The following is a 24,617-nucleotide window of genomic DNA, read 5'->3' as shown; positions in this document are numbered from 1 at the left end:
TTAAGTTGTACATTTCATCTGGACAAAACATCAACCTGAATGCAGTCCGTAATCATGGGGCAGCAAATAAAGAAAGGAACCAAAGTCTGCAAACAAAAGAGTGAATAAATTATTAGTGAGGGATAGCAAGAACTGTAGGTGCTGGAGTCCAAGATAACAGTTTGGAGCTGAATGAACACAGCTGGCCAGGCAGCATGAGAGGAGCAGGAAAGTTGACATTTCGAGTCTGGACTGTGCTTCAGAAATTATTACTGTCCTCATTTAGTCATGGAGTAATTATGGCGTATGGGTGCCTCCACTAAACATGTGTTCAGATTTAGAGCCTAACAAACACTTTTAAATTAGAAGATGGAGTCTGTACAACTGTGTAGTAATGTGTTTTTTTTAAATAGTTAACCTTATACTTAACTGTAAAACAAAATAAATGTACCCTTTTAACAAACTTCAAAAAAAAATTGCACTATAATTTCTGCTCATTGTACGCAATGTGCTACTCTGGCTACTCTCAGTTCCTCAAAGCCTTCAGAGAAATTGGAAAGGGCACTTCCGGCTGTTGGGTTGTGTTCTCCTGGACCTGGGTCTCAGATACAGCCAGCTACTCACATGCCAGGACCACTGCAGTCATAAGGACTTTGAAGGCAGGGCAGACAAACAAAATGATTGCTGAGTGAAGTGGCTGGAATTCCCACTTCCATTTGTAACCTTGGTCTTTTTCATGAAGGCAGGAGGGGATCAGGTCTCAGACCCCTCTGCTCCCATTAAGAAAACAACTGGCAGTATTATGGACTCTTTTAAAGCCCACCTCAGGTAAGTTGCTCCTTGATATTCATGTTGTCACCATCACTGACTCCCCCACTATTGACATTCTGGAGGCTACCATTGAAAAGAAATAGAACTGGACGAGCCATATAAATACAATGGCTACCAGTGCAGGTTACAGCCTGGAAACCAGCAACAAGCACCGCACATACTTCATAAAGCCTGCACTCCATCTCTAAAAGGCACAAACCAAGGGTATGATGGGATAATTTCCACTTGTCCGAACGAGTACAACTCTGAAATCACTCAGGAAACCTGACCCCCATCTAGGTTAAAGGAGCCTGCTTGATTTGGCACCACACCCACAAATGTTCACTCCTTCCACGCTGACAGTTAGGAGCAACAATGTGCACTGCTTACAAAATACACTGCAGAAATTCACCGGTGATCCTTAGACAGCACCTTCCTAAACCTCAACCACTTCCATTTGAGTAACAAGGGCAGCAAGTGCATGAGAACACCACCACATGCAAGTTCCCCTCCACCCTAACTTAGATATCACTACATCTCAAGCCTCACTGGGTTAAAATCCTGGAAGTCACTTCTTAACTGCATTATGGTTCTCATTGCACACCAATTACTGCAACAGCTTGCGATCCATCAACTGAGTGAGAGGCGTGTGCACTGCCAGAGTTAGAGTGAGTGACAGGCAGCAGAGAGGAGATGGTGTCACTTACCCTTACAGAGTGCAGTCGTTCATTTACCATGCTGTGGCATTGCTGTCCATTGTATTTTATTACTGCTACAGCACTGACTCATGCTGCAGTCCCTACAGGGGCCGAATGTGTGATGGATCCCCAATGCAGTTGGGTTAGGGGGACGATTGGCTGACTCTTGACAACCCCATCCAGCAGGGCCTGGGTCCACCTGCATCCATTACTAGAAGATACCATCACAGTCTGTCGGTCTGTTTTGCTGCTCCTGTAACATTGACCATTTGGCCTTTAATATGGCATCAGAGCCTTTGAACTTGAAGGGTCTTGTCAGTCTGTCCCGCTCACATTGCGATTTGACTCAAGCTGCATCTTGTTTGCAGAGATAATGCGATGAAAAGGACATATCACATGAGGTAACTCACCCCAACACCCCACTGATGGATATTATGCCATCCCAATATAGTCACTGCTATTTTTGCCATTTGCTGCTATTCATGATTTCAAATGGGAATGCTTTATGTTACTGATATAAGTTCAGGTGTATCATAGACTTTTTCTTATGTCCAATTGCATCCCTTTACAGCCAAATTGCTTTCAGCTTCCAAAATTCTTTCTCTATTGAAAACCCGACTCCAACACTAACTTTTCGAGAAATGACTGCTTCCTGAGAGAAATATCATTTGAAACAGACTGACTGCAGAGTTCAAATGAATAGACATGGGTATAAATTATTACCCGAATATGAAGCACTCTTTCATATGTCTCCAGGACGTTATTCCCAATACTTTGTCCGAAAACTAATTTACACTTGCAACTTCAGTCTGTTGCTATGAATGAATTAATCACATGAGAGCTACTTTGAATTCAGTAAATTATTTTCAACAAATATAATATCAAGGCTTCACTTGGCATGCTCTGAATCCCCAGCCTGCTACATTGATTGTGTTACAATGTGTTGGGTGCGATGCATAAACTGTTCTTTCAAGTATCTTTTACCTTTCCAGTTAGAGATGCCATTCATTCCATTCGTCTTTGGCTGCAGAGCTTTTAGCTGGCTCAAAGTGATTCAAAATAGATTTAACCCGGACAAAAATTACCCACACTCAAAGGAAGAAAGAACAGAAAGGAGAAAACATCTTTCCTTGGTTTATTGGCGATGTGGAGGTACTGGTGTTGGACTGGGGTGGGCAATGTCAAAAGTTACACTACATCAGGTTACAGTCCAACAAGTTTATTTGGAATCACAAGCTTTCCGAATGCTGCTCCTTCATTAGGTGACTTCACCTGACAAAGGAGCAGCGCTTCAAAAGCTTGTGATTTCAAATAAACTCATCGGACCATAACCCGATGTCGTGTAACTTTTGACCTAGGTTTATTTAACTACAAGCTCTTAGCAATTTGCTTTTTGCAGGATTCCATTTGAGAATAAAGGGGAGGTGGAAGAAGCAGATAAGACAGTAACTTTTGAGAGGCAGTTAAATACATGAACTGGCAGGGAATAGAGGAATATTGATGATGTGCAGGCAGGTGGATTCATTTCAAGTCAAAACATATGGAGCTGGAAATGCATAGCAGGTCAGAATGCACCTGAGGAGCTGTAAAACCAATGTTTCGGGTCAGAACCCTTCTTCAGGACTGAGATATTGTCTTTCCTGCTCCTTGGATGCTGTGTGACAGGCTGTGTTTTTCCAGCTCCACATTTTATGACTCTGGCTTCCAGCATCTGCAATCCTTTCTGTTTCCAAGTCGGAATTAGTTTTGAATAGCATCATGGTCAGCACAGACTTGGTGGACTGAAGGGCCTGTTTCTTTGCTGCACTGTTCTATGTTCTACATTTGTCTTTAAGGCAGGGGTGTGGGAAAACTGAAATAAAGTGCCCAAAAGATTTGGAAAAACAGATAACAGTCGAGTAAGAAATCACAATAGTTTTAGCTGGAGTCAGGCCATGACGGAATACAATAATATCTGAATTAGATTTAAGGTTCATGTATGTGAGCACATGAAATCTGAGTTTTTAAAGTTGATGAACTGCAGGCACAAATAGTTCACAGAAATGAGGAATTGAGACATTAAAATAGACCTGGTTCAAAATATTTAACAATGCAAGAGGCTGAATTTCCATCCTAAGAGGTGTGTAAAAAGTATGTTCACAATTTCTCATTAGTGAGTAACAGCTGGTCTGTTATCTGTCCACTCCTCGCTCAACCAAATTGTCCAAGTCCTTTTGAAGTTCTACATTGACCTCCTCCTATTTTCAATACTTCCAAGGTTACATAGAACATAGAACATAGAAAAGTACAGCACAGTACAGGCCCTTCGGCCCACGATGTTGTGCCGAAAATAAAATAACCTAACCTACATTCCCCTCAATTCACTGCTGTCCATGTGCATGTCCAGCAGTCGCTTAAATGTCACTAATGACTCCGCTTCCATGACTACCACTGGCAAAGTATTCCATGCGCTCACAACTCTCTGGGTGAAGAACCTCCCTTTGATGTCTCCTCTATACCTTCCTCCTAACACCTCAAAACTATGACCCCTCATGGCAGTCAATCCTGCCCTGGGGAAAAGTCTCTGGCTATCGACTCTATCCATGCCTCTCATTACCTTGTACACCTCGATCAGGTCACCTCTCTTCCTCCTTCTCTCCAGAGAGAAAAGTCCAAGCTCAGTCAACCTCTCCTCGTATGACAAGCCCTCCAGTCCAGGCAGCATCCTGGTAAACCTCCTTTGCACCCTCTCCAAAGCCTCCACATCTTTCCTATAATAGGGCGACCAGAACTGGACACAATACTCCAAGTGTGGTCTCACCAGGGTCTTGTAGAGCTGCAGCATAACCTCATGGCTCTTAAACTTGATCCCCCTGTTAATGAACGCCAAAACACCATATGCATTCTTAACAACCTTATCCACCTGGGTGGCAACTTTGAGTGTTATCAACAAATCCCAAAATCATCTCTTGTACTCCACGATCAATCAGGAAAACTAAGAGTCTCCACTATAAGAGTCTCCACACAAGAGAACTCCACTATAAACCTTCCCCCAACAGGAACAGCATCCATTAACCATTACTCTCTGTTTGCTATCACAGTCAATTCTGACCATGTCACTGCTGATTTCTCTTGTAATTTGTGATCTACAACTTTCCTCTCAAGTCTGGGATAACAAGGTGTGGACTTCAGCCAGTGGTCTAGACGCTACCACTGTGCCACAGTCCCCTTAGCTTGAAGATGTTAACAGGCAATTCCAGAATTTAAGGCAAAGGCAACTGAAGAGATGGCCATCAGTGGTGGAATAAAATTTAACTTTATAGATACTCAAGAAACCAATTTCCCCTAATAAGAAACAACTTATGGCTGAAGGAGACTGCATAGAAAGGGAGAGGTCAGCCCATGGAGAGGCTTTTAAGCAAGAATGAGAGTTTCAAAATATAGATATTGCTTGAGGGAATGGGATATGAAAAGAGTGGAGGTACTGGTTACAGAGTTTTGGAATAACCTCTAGTTTAAGCAGGATTGAATATTATTGACTGGCCCCCACAAGTCTATTGTGTGGCATTATATCGAATACCTTTTGGAAGACCACATCCACAGCATTTCTCTCATCAAACTATTTGTTACCTCCTCAAAAAAACTCTAACAATTCTCCCCTAATAAATCAATGGTGAGTCTCCCAAATCCAGAATCAATCCAGATTTTTCGATGCGACAGTTCATTCCATCCCAAATAATTGTTTCTAGAAGTTTCCCCAGTACTGACGTTAATCTGGGTAATCTGTAATTGCTCAGCCAATCTGGAGATCCTTTGTGTCCAGCAACAACCGCCCACCTCCCCCTCCATAATGTCCAGAAAAGATTGAATCTGAGGGATGAATTCGATTTGGAAGGTTTGAGTTTAGGTTGATTTGGAAGAGTTAGCATTGATTTGTTAGGGGAGGATTGCACTCACTCAGGAAACTTCCAGACCAACAGCTGTGCCACCCACTTTCACCTTCCTGCCTTTCTCTCATTCCAGGGAGAAAGCAACCACCAGTATGACAGAAAGATTCAAGATGGATGGTGGGCTGCCCTTACACAGGCAATACCCTATGTCTGACCATCTCAAGTGGCTGAATGACTGTGTCCAAGCCCCTGGACCTGTAACAGAGTCTGCCCTTGAGCTGCTGCTTTGGGACCCCATGAGTGAAGGCTATTCCCCCATGACTAGACGGAGACCCGCTGTTAACCAGGAGAAGCTTCCTTCCTTTACATCTGCACTAAATGGCAAAACAGAAGTATAATGAACCTGACACCTCTGGCTGAGGGGAGGTGGTAGGATGGTGACGGTCGTGGCTATAGTCCAAAAAGGCATGGAAAGGCAACGCCCTTTGTTCAATGTGGAGGTCACTTGGAGAAAACAGTGAACTGGTTTCTCTAGGTACCAACTCTGGTTTCTGTTGAGTTTTCCTGATGTTTACCTTGTCTGGTGAGTTTTGTAAGATATCAAGCTGAAGATAACGTGAGTTGGACCTTCAATAAGATGGTTAACAAACAATAATCCCACTTATTGGGAACTTATTTCTACCATTAAGGAATTTGTCTGCCATTCATTAAAAATGCAACAAGATGCTCCTGACATCCCCTCACTCAAGTTCTTGCCCATTTCTGCCAACCATCCAGCCATAGACCATATCAATCAGACCCCTAAAAGGTTCCACTGAACTTCACCAGTTGTGCTTATCTACTTGTGGTTGGAATGATATCCCTGGCCATTTTCTTTCTCTGTGTAGAATCAATGCAAAAACTGCTCTGAGCAGGTCCCAAGTTGTTACTTGGGCAGAATCTAGTCAAGAGTGTTGAAAGTTTATACTCTGACTGGTTCTTCATGCTCAACTCTGCTGATGGTCTGGCTGTTTTCTCAAAACAAAGGTTGTATTTCTGCTTTTTTAATCTTGATTTTGTCATTCACATCTTACTCCTTCTGGCCACCAATTCTTTTTGCTTTAGGAAAAATAGTTTCGATGCTGCATAACTTTGGTTTTTGTACTGTCCACATGTTTAGTGGATGTGTTTTTCCATTTTGAGATTAACCTGTACTGGATTTCCTTGACTTCCTTTTGATGGCTTTGGCAATTTTCACTGCCATATCACCACTTCCATTTGGCAGGAGGAAGCATGAAGTTGATATATGGTATAGAATTTCAAAACCATTTATGAAGCAGCTGAAAACTTCACTCATGAGCTGAGGACCACTATCATTCATTGCAGTGTTCAGAATGCTGTAGCAAATGAAGAGGAGGTAGCAAGAACCACGGATGCGGAACGTCAGAGACAATACAGTGTGGAGCTGGAGGAACACAGCAAGCCAGGGAGCACCAGAGGAGCAGAAAAGTTGACATTTCAGTTTGGGACCCTTTAACAGGACTAGGGAGAGGGAATGGAGCTCAAAAATAATTAGAAGAAGGGGATAGGTGAAAGCAGGTGGGTGGCGATAGATGGATGCAGGAAGGGCATTGTGGAGATTGGTCAATGGGAAGGTGGGTCTCTCTTCTTCTATGAATATATTCTAGCTGCTAATTTACAACCTCAGCAATTTGTATATGTTACTTGCTTTCATGAGAGCACATTTCTCATTTCTCAGTCATCCTGCTCTCACTGCAGGATCTTTTATGCCTAATATTATCCTGATTTTACTTTGATATCTTTTAGCTAAACAAATCCACAGGATTCTGTGAACTGAGTTAATTATGTCACATGTTGATCAATGGGCTCTGAGTGTTCCTGTGTCTCTCTGCCATTAGCTATGCTTTTTTACAGCTCTTAGAACTGAATTTCTGTTCCACTTCTGAAGTTACATTTTACACTCACAAGGCAGCAGTCTGGTAGATACTTGTTGAACCATCTTACTGGACTGTTTGGAAGATAGGCTACATTTTGTGTGAGTCTCACGGTAAAGGTCACAAAATTGCAGCAAACCAGGATTTGTACATGCTTGTATTTCATTCCAAACAGAAACTCATTGTGATCAATCTCCTCCAGTGGCAGTTACCATTTAGAAAATTCTTACAGTCAAAATTCACCCAATGGTTGACTGACACCTTTTTGAAGTGAAAGCAGCATCTCTATCCATGGCAACACAATGTGGAGCTGGAGGAAAGCTCCCCTGATGCTGCATGGCCTGCTGTGTTCCTCCAGCTCCACACTGTGTTATCTCTGACTCCAGCATCGGCAGTGCTTACTATCTCTATCCATGACCTGCTTCATGCAGGAACTTCCTAGTAGCCTGCCTTTTAGCCAGGTTGTGTGACTCCCTGCTCGGCCAACCTCCACATCTTATCCAAAACTGTAACTGTTTGCAAATAGGGCTTAGCTTCAACAGGATAAACTCTTTAACAGGATAAAGTGCGGATTTGGGCTTAGCCCAATTGTTCACACCGACAATGTCAGAACACATTCTGCTATGGATCAATCATCATTTAATACATCTGAGCCCTACATGACAGCAGCCTGAAGCTCGAAAATCATCAAGAATGATCTGGGGCTGGGAACATGTTCTCCTGGGCACTCTGTGATCTCCCTACCACCCTGCATTTACACCAGTTGGTGGAAAGGACTTCTTTTTTTTCACCGCAACAACATAGCTCTTCAAATTCCACAAGCTTTCCTAAAATCTGGTCAAGGTGGTGGCAGAGTAGGATGCTCCAGCTGTAGCTCCTCTGCTCCTTCAGTTTCCTTCTCTTTTTCTCCCCTTTCTTTCTCATTATTTTCCCCCTTTGGTCTCTCAGCAGGCATTAGCTTGGTCTCCTAAGGTCACATGCAGTGTTTCTCTTTTGAGTTCTGCTCCCAAGGCATCCTGGAGTTAAAGGCATATACAATTATCTGCCCTTCATATTTATAGTGTGACAGCGTTAAGGATCCTTTAGATTCTTTCATCCAAAATATTGATTACTCCTGTAGAAACATAAAGTCTGCAGCTTGCCTCCTTATCAGAAGGAGCTCCTCTGTTTCTAGTTACATTTGGCATTGACTGTCCATTTGAAATGTAGAAATTAGGTGCAGGAGTAGGCCATTCATCCCTTCGAGCCTGCAGCACCATTCAATATGATCATGGCTGATCATGCATTCTCAATATCTCACACCCATTTTCTCCCCATACCCCATGACCCCTTTAGCAAGGAAGGGCCGTGCCCAGCTCCCTCTTGAATATATCGAGCAAAGTGGTCCCAATAACTTTCTGTGGTAAAGAATTCCTTAGGCTCATAAGTCTCTGAGTGAAGAAATTCTTCCTCACCCTCAGTTTTGATGGCTTACCTTAGCCTGTGACCTCTAGTTCTGGATTTCCCCAACATCGGGAATGTTCTTCCCACATCTGGCCTGTTCAACCCTGTCTTGATTTTATGTTTCTGTGAGATCCCCCTCATTCTTCTAAATTGCAGTGAGTCAAAGCCCAGTTGACCCAGTCTTTCTTCATATGTCAGTCCTGCCATCCCAGGAACCAGCCAGGGGGAACATGCACTGGCCTCCCTCAATAGCGAGAATGTCCTTCCTCAGACTAAAAGACCAAAACTGCACACAATACTCAAAGTGTGGCCTCACCATGGCCCTGTATAACTGCAGCAAAACATCCTTTCTCCAATACTCAAATCCTCTCGCTATGAAGGCCAGAATATCATTGAAAGCTAAGCTTTCCTACGGCCAACTGTTTAAATTCTTCTGCAGGTCAATGACTTGTCCTTGTGGCATGAGGTAGACATTTAACAAGTAATTGATAAAACAGCTTTTTTCATGTAGCCTTGACCTTATCTTTTCCCAGACATGGTTGACTGCTTTCAATCCCTGCCTGACTGCTTGTCTTTGCCCCTTAACAGCTTATTCAAGACAGAGTGATTACTGATCCCTTCACATGTAAGAGATTATCTTTGCTGAATCCTGCACCCCATGAACAGTTATTAAAGTTCTGAAGCCTATAGTATCACAGATAGAAAGAAATAGCCAACATATCAAGAAGGTGAGATAAAGAAAGCAGTGAGGCATAACAAATATTATAAACACCACGGATCTGTTAAGCTGAATGACCAATTTGTTTGCAACGAATAAGATGGAACATCAAGCTGCCTTTTGAAAGTTATTGTATCAGTTCTCACCACTCATTCAGGCAGTGCAATGCAAGCTGTAAAAATAATTCTCAATTATATCAGTTTTTTATCCTACAAATATTGGCTCTGCACTTGTAGATACAGGGTGCAAAATGGAGCTAGAAAAGAGCAGTGCAAAATTGTGTGAAATAAAGCTCAGGTCCAGCAACCCTCCATGAAACTTATGTAGGTCAGGGGGTTCTGCTACACGTTATAGAAAATCACGCTACAGAAATAACAGGGCCTATGGGAAAAATGGAGTTTGGGACTCAAAGAACACATAGCAATTATATTGTCCACAATTATTCCTCACCTGCACAGCTTCATTCTTACAGCTGCAGTTATAATGACAATTTATCAGACAGGTGATACTGCAAAGGGACAACACATTTACAAGCCTGACCTTGGATTTGCAACGAAGTGACAGCTGGGCTTTAAATAGACTTCAGCCACTGGAAATCCCAGCAATGGTCAGTACTGTGTGATAGTGCGAGCATGATCCAAAAGAGATAAGCAGTGCAAAATTGTGTGAGATAGAGCTCACAGCCAGCAACCTTCCATGAAAATTGGCACATAAGCATTTTTTAGGAAAACTCACCCCTCCATTTAAGTGCTGATCTGACCTGACATTCCATTGGCACAGACTTCTGAACAGATTTTCAAATAAATGAAGCGCAGGAATCTGACCTTTCTTTCCTACGTAGCCCAGTGGTATTGAAATTAGTTGCAGGATTAAAGTGCATTGTAAACCTGAGTTACATTGTATTCAAAATAGTGCTAGAAAAGAACAGGTTGTAACACAGACAACTTTTGATATAACTGATTTACATGAGCAAGTTCAAAAATTCTTATATATTAAATATGTAACAAAATCTTGGAAGAAATACTATACACGAAGTTGTATGTTTTAACAGCACTCATTTTAAACTGTGCTTAATATTTTACTTAAACCATCAATTAAGCATTGGAACAAAAACAAAGTTGCTGGAAAAGCTCAGCAGGTCTGGCAGCATCTGTGGAGGAGAAAACAGAATAACCGTTTCGGGTCCAGTGACCCTTCCTCAGAACTGAGTTCTGAGAAAGTGTCACTGGGCCTGAAACGTTAACTCTGTTTTCTCCTCCACAGATGCTGCCAGACCTGCTGAGCTTTTCCAGCAACTTTGTTTTTGGTCTTGATTTACAGCAGCCACAGTTCTTTTGGTTTTTAACTAAGCATTGGAGTCCATTCTTTTATTTAAATGAGCTGCAGTTTTAAATAATGCTGAAGCTCGTTAAAGCCCACACAAGTTCACATTTTAGAAATAACTTCCACCTCTGCATCAATCGTATTATAACCAATGCGCATTGCCAGAGCTCAGATTATAGGAGAACCCCTGTACATTTTTTCCTTATATTCTGTCAGAACCCTTCAACGTTTTGTAAACTCTGACTAAATATCCACATTAACATTCCCTATTTCCATTACAAAACTAGAGTCCCATACCTGAAATAATTTTGGAAAATATATCCCGTCCAAAATGTTGAAATCCATCTAAAAGTGCTACATCTTGAATTTAACAAAACAGCTAAAATCTAACCAGTAAATGAAAAAGATTATAATAAGTATTTTGCTTTTGCACTCTATTCTTCCATTTACAAAGCCAACTTGTTAAGTGTTTTATACAAATTCATTGCTCCTGCACTCTGCATAAGATTCTAGATAACAAAATTGGGCGCATGGTGGCTCAGTGGTTAGCACTATTGCCTCACAGTGCCAGGGATTTGAGTTCAATTCCACCCTCGAGCAACTGCCTGTGTGGAGTTTGCATGTTGTTCCTGTTGGTGCTCCGGTTTCCTCACACAGCCTAAAGATATGCAGGCTAGGTGGATTTAACATACTAAATTGTCTGTGGTGTTCAGCGATGTGTAGATGTGGTGGGTTATAGGGGGATGGATCTGGGTGGGGTGCTCTGAGGGCCAATGTGGACTTGTTGGGCTGAAGGGCCTGTTTCCACATAGTAGGGTTATGTGAAAGTTAAATCCATATGTTTAAGTCTGTCAAACTTCAAGTCTGTTTGTAACATTTTCAGCTGCAATGAACATATTAATAGATGAAATGATGATTGATTCTGCAGTAATCTTGCAATAGAGAATTGTTAGTCCACAAAAATAGGACTAACAATTGTTCCAAATATTTTTGGAACAAAAATAGAGAAACTTCTGGGCATGCTCACTTTAGTGAAGTAACGGAGGAGTAACTCAATAATAATTACACCGCCATTCATAGTCAGGAGATTGTTTAATGATGTTTTCAGATCATCATATTCCTTCTCATGGGATACTACTAACTCAAGAGTTAGTTTCAAATACTTTTGGAAGTGTTTGAAGTTTTACATGATTAGTTGAAGCATGACCAGAAAGAGTTGCAAGAACATTCCTGAGGGGACACTTTAAAATTGCAGAATTGACATGCCTGAATTTCACAATAATGTGCAAGATAAAAATGAAAAGTATTAATCATTTGTTCAGTTTGATCTGTCACTTTGCTGCAATTTTTCCTTTGGAATCAATTTTGATTATGATATCAAAAAATACATGACCACCGGCAAGATTGCAAATGTAGCTAGCCGGTCACTTATCCATTTTAGATTTGATCCCAGCCAAAAACTGTTGTTCATAATCCACTTCAAAGTCAGGGCTGGAGGGAGGCTGAGTTAGGTATTCCATGAAATCAGGAATGAGACTTGCAATGCCCTTGAGTTCATTCAAAGTGATGCATCTAGCCGCAGATCTCATGCTGCCTGCTAATTCTCATGATCATGGCATGTAACAACGCAGTAAACCTGCTATTAAGTGGCTACACTCCTCAGCAGGGGACAGCAAGGCTAGCACTGCTAAACAGTGGTATGTACAACTCAAAGCCAGATGGTACCTATTAAAGGTAAAGCTGTGCCAAGAACTAAAATTTCTTGAAGAAGATTGTTATCGCTTCCACAGGACTTCCAATGTCAAAACAGAGAAAAGAGCCCCAAAGTTTGTCAGATACCACTTTGTTGACAAAAGGAGGTGGAGAGGAGGTAAAAGGATACTTTTCCCTCAGGAGCGCCAAGATGCCTCCAAACCAATGCTAAAAAGGAATTCCTTTCAGGCATCAAGGCCCATAAGATGCAACAACTCAGACATACCCTTTGCCCTCTGGAGCCTTCTCCTCCCCACCTTCCCTCTGATTCTATCCCCTCCCCCACCTGCTATCGAGTATTCACCATCCCTCCTCACCTTCCACTCTCCGATGCTGGGTACAGAGCGTTCAGCAAAGGCCTCAGCTTTATCCCTCTGCGTCCCCACCTTAATGAATTTTGGGCACGACATCACACCAAACTGTTTTCCTGCCATCTTCGCCTCCAAGCCCATTTCTTTGGACAAGAGTCCACTCGCTATCCCGCAGGTCCCTTTGCCCAACTCCAACACTCTCCCTCCACCTGGACCCCTCCCACCAGCCTTTTATCTGCACTCAAACTTTTCATTGAGAACTGTCGACATGACATTAGTCATCTCAATTTCTCTGCCCTCTCTAACCAAATTCAACCTATCTCCCTCCAAACTTACTGCACTCCGTGCACTCAGACCTAACCGTGTCTTCGTCACCAAGCCTGCTGATTAGTGTGGTGCTGTTGTAGTCTGGTGTACTGACCCCTATCTTGCAGAGGCTGGATGCCAGCTCTCGGATACCTCTTCCTACCTTCCCCTGGGCCATGACCCCACCATGACACATCAGGCCATTGTATCCACTACGGTTACGGATCTCATTTCATCCGGTGATCTCCCCCCCATCCGCTTCCAAGCTAATAGACCCCAACCCCGCACAGCTCGTTTCTACCTCCTGCCAAAAATCCACAAACAGGACTGTCCAGGCAGACCCATTGTTTCAGTCTGCTCCTGCCCCACAGAACTCATCACTTCCTATCTTGACTCAGTCTTCTTCGCCCGGTCCAATCCACATACATCCATGATTCATCTAACGCCTTACGCCGGTTTTAAAACTTCCAGTTTACCGGCTCCAGCCACCTCCTCTTTACCATTGATGTGCAACCCCTTCACAATGGTGACGAAACGTCTGAAAACAAACCTTCCAGCTCAGCGAGGAAAATTACATCCAGAACCTCAACCTGAGCTACAAATCTTCTCAAAACTCACTACGCCTTCACACGTCCATTCCCCACCAGGAGAGTCTTGGGGCTCTCCACTTCTTCCTGGAGCAAATACCTGAACCATTCCCACCCACCACCACCCTCCTCCACTTGGCCGAGCTTGTCCTCACCCTCAACAACTTCTCTTTCAACTCCTCTCATTTTCTTCAAGTAAGAGGGGTTGCCATGGGTACCCGCATGGGCCCCAGTTATGCCTTTCTCTTCGTGAGGTATGTGGAATATTCCATGTGCCAGTCCTATGCCAGGCCCCAGTCACAACTCCTTCTCCAATATTTCAATGATATCGTCAGTGCTGCATCCTTCTCTGGTCTGAAATTGGAAAATTTCCTCGATTTTGCCTCTAATTTCCACCCCGCCTCACTTTCACCTGGTCTATCTCTGACACATCCCTTCCCTCCCTTGACACTTCTGTTTCCATTTCTGGGGATAGGCTATCCACAAATATCCATTACAAATTCACTGACTCTCACAGCTACCTGGACTATACACCCTCACACCCGACTTCTTGCAAAGACTCCATCCCATTCTCTCAGTTCCTCCATCTCCGTTGCATATGTTCAGATGAGGCCAACTTCGACAATGGAGTCTCTGAAATGCCCACCTACTTCCACAACTGAGGATTCCCCAGCTCCGTTGTTGACAGGGTCCTTAACCGGGTCCAACACATCTCCCGCACTTCCACCCTCACCCCTTCTCTTCCCTCCCGCAACAGAGATGGGGTTCCCCTTGTCCTCACCTACCATCCCACCAGCATCCACGTCTAGAAGCTCATCAGATGCCATTTCTGCCATCTCCAGCGATATGCCACCATCAGACACATATTCCCCTCCCCTCCCTTGTCCACCTTCCACAGGACCATTCCCTCCGGGACACCCTGGCCCACACTTCCTTCACCCACAACACCTCCCCACAGCCCTATGGCACCTTCCCCTGTAACCGGCGAAGGTGTAACATCTGCCCATTTACCTTCTTCCTCCCCAGTGTCCAAGGGCCCAAACATACCTTCCAGGTGAAGCAACAGTTCACCTGCACTTCCCAGAATCTAGTCTACTGCATTCGCTGCTCACAATGTGGTCTCCTCTACACTGGGGAAACAAAGTGTAGACTTAGCACCCACTTTGCAGAACACCTATGTTCTACTCGCAGTAAAGACCCTGAGCTACCCATTGCCTGCTACTTCAATGCACACCCTGCTCCATGGCGAACATCTCTGTCTCTAGCTTGCTACAGTGTTCCAGAGAAGCCCAACACAAGCTGGAGGAAGGCAAGTTCTGAGGAAGGGTCACCGGGCCCGAAACGTTAACTCAGTTTTCTTCTCCACAGATGCTGCCAGACCAGCTGTGCTTTTCCAGCAAATTTGTTTTTGTTGTTGTTGTTAGACAAACAACACCTCATTTTCCGCTTGGGGACCCTACAGCCCTCCGGACTCAATATTGAGTTCAATAATTTTAGGGCCTAAACTCTCCCATGTCCCAGCCCCCACCCCACACACCAGGTCTTGTTACCACATAGCCTGCCACTACACACACCTGTTGTTTGTCACTAACATCCCCATTAACAACTATTCACCCTCCCAGCCTAATCGTTAGCAACTCCTTTGTCTGTCCAACCGTCTTTCTCTCTCTTTGGGCTCTATCCTATAATTTACTCCCTACCCCATCCACCTCCCTATTTTCTGTACATAAACTGACCTCTTCCCAGCCACCATCAGTTCTGAGGATGGGTCACCGGACGTGAAACGTTAACTCTGTTTTCTCCTTCACAGGTGCTGCCAGACCTGCTGAGCTTTTCCAGCAACTTTGTTTTTGTAGTACTAAGAAGGAGTTGGCCAAACCAACTGATAGCAGTCACCCACCCCAAAACCTGGATACAATGTCAAATAGGTTTAATGACCTCCTGTGAGTGGTTTAGGCATCCTCACAAGCTATATAGATGTTTTTGAAACAGCCTGCCCTGACATATTTTTTCATACATCTGGAGCAGGTGGGACTTGAACCTGGGTCTCCTGGCTCAAAGGTAGGGATGATACCACTGTACCAGGAAAGCCCTTAAAATGTGAAGTATTAAAGTCAGGGGTGAAAGCCAGCAGGATTGGACAGTATGGCAACTAAATCCAAAACCTTGGCATTATTAACGCCATGCTCTAATCATCTGAGCTAACCAACCAGCAACGAGCTATATCCTACCAATAGTTTCACATGGCTCCATTCACCACACTCCCTTCACTCACCATCAACATTGTATCAAGCATGGCTGAAGCCTCACATTAGAACACAGAACAGGTCCTTTGGCCCACCATGTCTATGCCAACCATGATGGCATTCTAAACTCTTCCCATCTGCCTGCTCATGGATCTGTATCCCTTTACTCCCCGACTATTCATGCATCTGGCTAAATGTTGTCAGTGTAACTCCTGCCACCAGCTTCCATTGAAGGGTGTTCCATGCAGCTACCACCCCATGATTCAGATGCTCCACCTCACTATGACACACTTAACAGTGCTGGAATCTACACAGATATCTCACAGATTACACACACTGCCACCTCCTCAACCACAGTAGGCTCATCACTCAAATATATTGCGCCATATTCACTGATACACTCTCTTGATGGAGAAAGTGATCCATAATAGCTGACAGCAGCAGTAGCAAACCAACAGCCTGTCAGGCTCAACTGTATATACTGACTCACTTGGAGTCAAACATGTTGGCAATTATTACAGATTACATCAAACAGTGAAATGCCCAATCATCTTCAGCTGTCTAATTTTACAATGAATATTTTATGCCTGTCTTCACGGCAGAAGTGACGAGATACACAGCAGGTATAAAGGTTAAGCATCAAAGAGTGAGGCAGCTAAGATAATTAACATCAGCAGAGGAAATATATTGAAGCGACTAAAATCCATCCAAATCCCAAGACCAGACTGTTTGCTTTCAAGAGTTTTAAAACAGTCGGCTGCAGTGATTTGAGCTTGCTATGATTTTCAACACTTTCCTACATTCTGGAATAGATCCAGCTGTCTGAAAGCTGACAAACGTAACATTGCTATTCAAAAATGAGAGAGAGGGAGAGTGTGACAGAGACAGAGAAAGAGGGAGAGAGAGAGAGAGAGAATAGCGAGTTTTGAGAAGATTTGTAGCTCAGGTTGAGGGTCCGGATGTGAGTTTGCTCGCTGAGCTGGAAGGTTAGTTTTCAGACATTTTGTCACTTTTTTTATTTGAAAAAATATACTTTATTCATAAGATGTACAAAATAAAACATATTTATACACCTACCCAGTCATGCAAGCCACTCTGGGTTACTCAGGGTGTACGTACACCAAATAAAGGAAAAAAAACTAAGAAGAAAAAAACACAAAGCAAAGAAAACACCCCAGCAGTCGTCTCCCCACACAGTACCCGTTGGCCCCTGACCAGTTGGGGAAGGCGCCGGCTGGGCCCAGTTACCAGATAGGGCCCTTTTTTCTATTCTGGACGAGGGGTTTCATACGGTGGTCTTTCCCCACCGCGCCTTGGCAGCGGCTGCCCTAAGCTTTAGCACGTCCCTCAGCACGTAGTCCTGGACCTTGGAGTGCGCCAGTCTGCAACACTTGGTCGGGGTCAGTTCTTTCAGCTGGCAGACCAAAGAGCGTCTTTCACCGCATTGATGGTCCTCCAGGCGCAGTTGATGTTGGTCTCAGTGTGCGTCCCGGGAAACAGCCCGTAGAGCACGGAGTCCCGCGTCACGGAGCTGCTCGGGACGAACCTCGACAAATGCCACTGAATCCCCCTCCAGACCTCCTGCGCATAGGCACACTCCAGAAGGAGGTGATCGACCGTCTCGTCCCCCCCACAGCCGCCTCGAGGGCAGCGTGCAGTGGCGCAGAGATTCCGGGCATGCATAAAGGATCTCACTGGCAGAGCCCCTCTCACCGCCAGCCAAGCAATGTCCTTGTACTTGTTTGAAAGTTCTGGCGATGAGGCATTCTGCCAAACGACTTTGGCAGTCTGTGTGGGGAGCCACACGACGGGATCCACCCTCTCCTTTTCCCGAAGGGTCCCAAGGATACTACATGCTGACCACTGCCTGACGGCCTTGTGGTCAAAGGTGTTTCCCTTCAAAAATTTCTCCACGAAGGACAGGTGGTACGGAACGGTCCAACTACTCGGAGCGTTCCGCGGCAACGAGGCCAGGGCCATCCTTCGCAACACCGGGGACAGGTAGAACCTCAGTAAGTAGTGACACTTGGTGTTTGCGTACTGAGGATCTACGCACAGCTTGATGCAGCCGCACACAAAGGTAGCCGTCAGGGCGAGGGTGGCGTTCGGTACGCCCTTTCCCTCGTTTTCCGGGTCTTTGTACATGGTGTCCCGCGGGCCCGGTCCATCGTCGACCCCCAAATGAAGTGGAAGATGGCCCGGGTGACCGCAGCGGCGCAGGTCCAGGGAATAGGCCAGGCCTGCACCACATACAACAGTACCGAAAGCCGCTCGCACCTGACAACCAGCTTCTTACCCGCGATGGAGGGGGACCGGAGCGTCCACCTGCCCAGCTTCTGCTTCAGTTTGGTGATACGCTTCTCTCAAGTCTTAGTGCATGCCCCAGCTCCACCGAACCAAACACCCAGCACCTTCAGGTAGTCTGTCCTGACGGTGAAGGGGATGAAGGAGCGGTCGTCCCAGTTCCCGAAGAACATGACCTCGCTCTTACCCCTGTTGACTTTGGCACCTGAGGCCAGTTGTCCAACAGCCTACTCACCGACCGACGATCGGTGCAGAAGACGGCGACGTCGTCTATGTACAGGGAGGTCTTGACCTGAAGGCCTCCACTGCCTGGGATAGTCACGCCCTTCAGGCTCACGTCCTTCCTGAGGGATGCGACGAAGGGGTCCACACAGCACACGAACAAGGCAGGAGAGAGCAGGCAGCCCTGCCTGACTCCAGGTCTGACGGGAAAACTGTCCGATTCCCAACCGTTGATCGAGACTGCGCTAACGATGTTGGCGTAGAGCAGCCGGATCCAATTGCGGATGCCCTCCCCGAACCCCAATTTGGAGAGGACGTCCCTCATGTAAGCATGAGACCCTGTCGAAGGCCTTCTCCTGGTCCAGGCTGACGAGGCAGGTGTCCACCCGCCTGTCTTGTACGTAGGCGATCGTATCCCTGATGAGTGCGAGGCTGTCAGCGATCTTCCTGCCCGGCACAGCACAGGTTTGGTCAGGGTGAATCACTGGCTCCAGGACAGACCTGACCCGGTCGGCTATGACCTTGGCCAGGATTTTGTAGTCCACGTTCAATAGTGAAATGGGACGCCAATTCTTAATTTCTGCACTCTCCCCCTTCCTCTTGTAAATGAGGGTGATGATGCCCTTCTTCATGGACTTGCACATTTCCCCTGCCCGAAGCGCACTATCGTACACCTCCAGCAGGTCTTGGCTGACCAGGCCCCACAGAGCGGACTACAGCTCGTCCGGTAAGCCATCGCTCCCTGGAGTCTTATTCCTCTCCAAGGACTTGAGGGCTCTGGTCACCTTGTCCAGGGGTATTGGCCGGTCCAGACACTCCCTCATGCCGTCATCTAAGACCTCCATGATCGACGACAGGAACGACTCGGAGGCCGTGCTGTCCGTGGGCTTTGCGTCATACAGTCCGGCATAGAAGGATCTGCTGATCCTCAAAATGTTGGGCCGAGATGACATCACCGAGCCGTCATCCTCCTTCAGCCAGCTAAGCACAGAGCTCTCTTTGTGCACCTTCTGAAAGAAGAAACGCGAGCACGTCTCCTCCTGCTCCAAGGAGCAGACCCTGGACCGAAAGATTACCCTGGAGGCCTCCGCGGCGAAGAGCGAGGTTTGCTGGCCCCTCACCTCGCGGAGGACCTCTGTGACATCGACCCCTATCAACTGCAGAAGGAGCAGGTTCTGCACCCTTTTCTGGAGTCGCGACAGCTTTCCCCGCCTCTCTCTTGCCTTCTGAACACCCTTGAGGACAAAGAACCTTTTGATGTTCTCCTTCACTGTCTCCCACCAGTTCTCCGGAGACTCAAAGAGGGGTTTCACGGTTCTCCAACCGGCGTACTCCCTCTTAAGCTCCACGACGTTCTCAGGGGTCAACAGAGTCGTGTTGAGCTTCCACGTCCCCTTGCCGGCCTGCTGGTCATCCTGTAAGTGACAGTCAGCCAGCAGGAGGCAGTGGTCAGAGAAGAACACCGCCTCAACGCTGGTGGACCTGACCGAGAACGCCCGTGACACAAACAGAAAGTCTATCCTTGAGCGGATAGACCCGTCTGGCCGCGACCAGGTGTACCTCTGCTGCGCTCCGTCTGCAGGGGTGCTGAAGATGTCAAGCAGCTTGGCGTCCTTCACCGTGCCCATCAGGAATCTGGACGCGATGTTCAGTTGACTCCCCCCACCCACTGTCCCCACACCGGATCTTCCATCTGCATCGATGATGCAGTTGAAGTCTCCGCCTAGGATGACCGGCCTGGACGTAGCCAGCAGGGGTGGAAGCCGCTGCAGGACGGCCAACCGGTCACTCCGTACCGCTGGGGCGTACACGTTGATCAGCCTCAGGGGAGCGTTCCTGTAGGTAACATCAGCCACTAGGAGGTGACCCCCACCACCTCCTGAACTTGAGAGATGGTGAAGTTTCGCCCCCGCAGCGGAATAGCCAGGCCCGAGGAGCGACAGTCATTACCCCCCGACCAGATCAAAGGCCCACAGGTCCAGGAGCCCGACCATTTCCCGTATCTGCCGAGGTGCGGTATCCCGCACTCCTGCAGAAACAGGAGGTCCGCCTTGATGGTGGTCAGGTCGGCCAACGTGGACACACATCTTGCGGTGGACTTGACGCTGCGCACATTAACGCTCGCAACTCGTACCCCCATTGTGGGCAGTGACCGCAGTACCCTCCCCGAGTCCAAGGTCCAGCCCCTCCATCTGTCCCTTCATGCCCATTGCCCGGGCTAACTGCTGGACGCTCTCCGGGCTCAGGAAACCATCCGTGCTGCCTTCCGGGTGGCATCCCCCCGTCGGGGGTACGGAGGCAGGAGAGTCCAGCTCTGGGTCAGGCTGGGGACACGCTGTTTCCTCCTTCCCGCCTGAAAGTTCCGGGGGGCCCTCCAGGGCCCCAGCAGTGCATGGCTGGGTGTCGGAGGGAGCCTCAGGACGCCTCTCGTCACCTGGAAGTGGGGTGCTGCTTTCCTTCTCCCTTGAGATCTTTAGATTCTGCTTTGAGCGGGCCTCCTCCGAATCTCCCTCATCAGAGGAGCTCTTATAGCCTCCCTGTAGCTGCCTCTTCCCGCCTGATGGTTGCAGTGCCTGGGCCCGCCGGCGCGCCTTCCTCCTTGCTTTCTGGACCGTCGTCCACTCCCCTGGGTCACCTGTCACCTCCTCCATCGACTCCGGGTTGTCGGGGGGAGTGGAGCCTGCAGGGGCGCTTTGCTGGCCTTGGTCCGTCCTGCAGGGCTGGGCCCTCCTGCACGACCTGGCCCTCCTGCACATCAGGGGGGTCCTTGCAGGGCCCTGGTGCCTTCCGCTCCTCCGGGGGTCTTGCCCCACATTGCCCCTGCCGGCAACCTGGGCGTGGGTGGGCCCCGCTGCGGGGCCGCATTACGTGCCCAGAAACCATACCCACTCTCCCCTACATCAAAGACATTTCCGAAATGACTGCCAGACTACTCGGACCTCTTGGCATCAGGGTAGCCCACAAACCCACCAACACACTAAAACAGCAGCTAATGAACTTAAAAGACCCTATACAGACAATAAGCAAAACGAACGTCATCTACAAAATACCTTGCAAGAACTGTGACAAACACTACATTGGACAAACAGGCAGAAAGCTAGCCACCAGGATACATGAACATCAACTAGCCACAAAACAACATGACCCACTATCACTAGCATCCTTACACACAGATGAGGAAGGACACCACGTTGATTGAGACAACACATCCTCTGAGAAAAAGAACAGGAAATGACATCACCAACACAAGGAAACATAAACAGATAAATAGAAAGCAGGACATAACACCAGTGCTTCATCGGAGGCTCACTGGTGATGTTACCTAGAATGGCGATGAAACATCTGAAAATGAGGGAGAGGGAGAGGGAGAGGGAGAGGAAGAGGGAGAGGGAAGGCGGGAGAGGGAAGGCGGGAGAGGGAAGGCGGGAGGCGGGCCCCATCTATTATCAAGAAGGTCTTACAAACAGACTTAGAAAAGTACAGTATGATTGGAACAAGTCAACGTGATTTTACAAAAGGGAAATTGTGCTTGACCAATTTACGTATCTTTCTGATACGTAGGGTCGATAAAAAGGAACAAATAGTACTGCTGGACTTTAAAAGGCATTCAATAAAGGTACTGTAAAATGATTAATATGTAAGCTCGGGTTTGTGAAGTTAAATGCAAGATATTGACATTGATTAGAGGATTAGTTAATGAGAGAGAGATGGAGGGCAGGGGTATATGGGATATTTTCAACTTGGCAGGCAGATAGAGTGCTGCAAGGACCTGCACTAGGGCTTAATTATTTATACACAGCCTGAGGAAGGGTCGCCAGACTCAAAACGTTAACTTTGATGTTTTCTTCACAGACGCTTCCAAAGCTGCTGCGCTTTTCCAGCAACTTCTGTTTTTTGTTCTTAATTATTTATTGTCTGTGTTAATGTTTTAATGCAGGTTTGCTAATGATACAAATCTCAATGGGAATGCAAGCTGTGAGGAGAACAAAAAGCAGCTGCAGGAAGATCTAGAGATAGGAACTGCCGATACTGGAGAATCTGAGATAACGAGGTATAGAGCTGGATGGTCAGAAAGATATAGGCTGGGTGAGTTAGCATTTGGGTGGAATATGGAATATGAGGCAGGGAAGAGTGAGGTTGTTCACTTTGGTTGCTAGAACAGAAAAGCAAAATTTGTTTAAAAGATAGAAACTTGTAAATGTTGATGTTCAGGGGAACATGAGTCTATTTGTCTAAGGAACACAAAAAATTCAGATTGAAAATGTGTATGAATCACACAAGATTGGAAAACTGGTGCAGCAAGTAACTTGGAAAGCTAATAGCATATTGTGGTTTATTGTGAGGGAAATTGAGTCCAAGAGTAAGGAGGTTGTGTTTCAGTTATACACATGAAGTGCCGTGTACAGCACTGGATACCACACTTATAGAAGGATGTTAATGTGTCAGAAGCAGTTTAGAGAAGGTTGAATAGACTAATATTTGGAATGAGCACATTGCCTTAAGAGAAATGGCTAGACAGGCTAGGCCTTTATCCTCTAGAATTTGGAAGCATCAAACGAGACAATTGAAACATGTAAGACCCTGAGGGCACTTGACCGGGTGGATGTGGAAAGGATGTTTCCCCTTGCGGGAGTATCTAGAACTGGAGGTCATTGTTTAAAAATAAGGGTGACCCATATAAGACAGGCATCAGCCACAAAGCCACCGGAAGAAGGGGCAGCGCTACACAAGCTTGTGATTTCAAATAAATCGGTTGGACCATAACCTGGTGTCATGTGACTTCTGGATTAAATTTCCACATTTTAATCCAAGGCCCCAATTGGTAAATTTACAGATTAATTCCTTTGATGGACATCACCCAAGACTTTCTGTCATCGTATTGTACATTCCTCCTTGTATATGTTCTTGGAAATCTTTCCTAGGTTTTGTAAATATCTGATCTTGAAATTATTTTTAAAATAAGTTTTCATAAATTTTAATCCTTCTTTGCTCTTAGGGGACAATCAAGAGGACAATCATCGGCCCCACAAATTCCACTTATATTCCATCAGTGAAGTAAAAGCCAAAATAGAACACTTTGCCACTGATTCCATGATAATGTACATATTTCACTATTCTTAATAAACAATACAATATAGACAGGGAGTGCTATGACTACTAACACAAGTTATAATCAAGGTATTCAGTTTGTGCCAGCTCATAGCATACTATAGCATACTATACTTTGCTGTTTCCTTAGTTGTAATAGTCATGCTTTCTTTCCCATAACATTTTTTTGCTCAGTGTTTATGTTAGACTATCAGATTGATTACTTATAAAAATTACATAGTGCTAGTGGATTTAGTTCATCACGTGGTACAAATTAGCCTTTTAACCTCATCCATTCTCTTCCAGCAAGACATTTTTCTTCCACATCCTTCCTTCTTTCACAGCTCTTATTCATTCACAGAATGAAGGCATCGCTGATCAGGCAGCATTTATTGCCCATCCCTAATTGTCCAGAAGGCAGTTAACAGTCAACCGTATTGATATGGGCTTGGAGTCACATGTAGGCCAGACCACGTAGGGATGGCTGTTTCTTTCTCTAAAGGATATTACTGAACCAGATAGGCTTTTTCAGACATTGGCAATAGATCCATGGACTGTTAATTCCAGACATTTCTGAATTTAAATTCCACCAACTGCTGTTGTGGGATTCGAACGCAGGTGTTCCAGATCATTACTTGAATCTCTAGATTCACAATCCAGCGATAATATCACTAGGCCATTGCCTCTCCTATGATAAGGAGGAATAGGAATAGGAGTAGGTTACTTGACACATTGTGCTTCTTTTATCATTCAGTTAGAACGTGGTTGATCTGCACCTGAATTCCATTGGGTCACCCATGATTCATATCCCTTGATAACATTACCTAACAGCAACCTATTGTACTCAGTCTTCAAAGTTATGATTAACTCAGCGATAAGTTTTTTTGGATGCTAGATTCAGATTTACAGTCTCCTTTGTGTAAAAAGTACTTCCCAATTTCTATTTTTGAGTGGTCTGGCTGTAACTTTAAAATTATGTTCCAGATTTCCCCACAATTCTCCATATCTAGTGTATCAAATCCACTAA

Source organism: Stegostoma tigrinum, chromosome 3 (genome assembly GCF_030684315.1).
Source record: "Stegostoma tigrinum isolate sSteTig4 chromosome 3, sSteTig4.hap1, whole genome shotgun sequence".
Lineage (NCBI taxonomy): Eukaryota > Metazoa > Chordata > Chondrichthyes > Orectolobiformes > Stegostomatidae > Stegostoma > Stegostoma tigrinum.
This window is presented reverse-complemented; position numbering follows the sequence as displayed.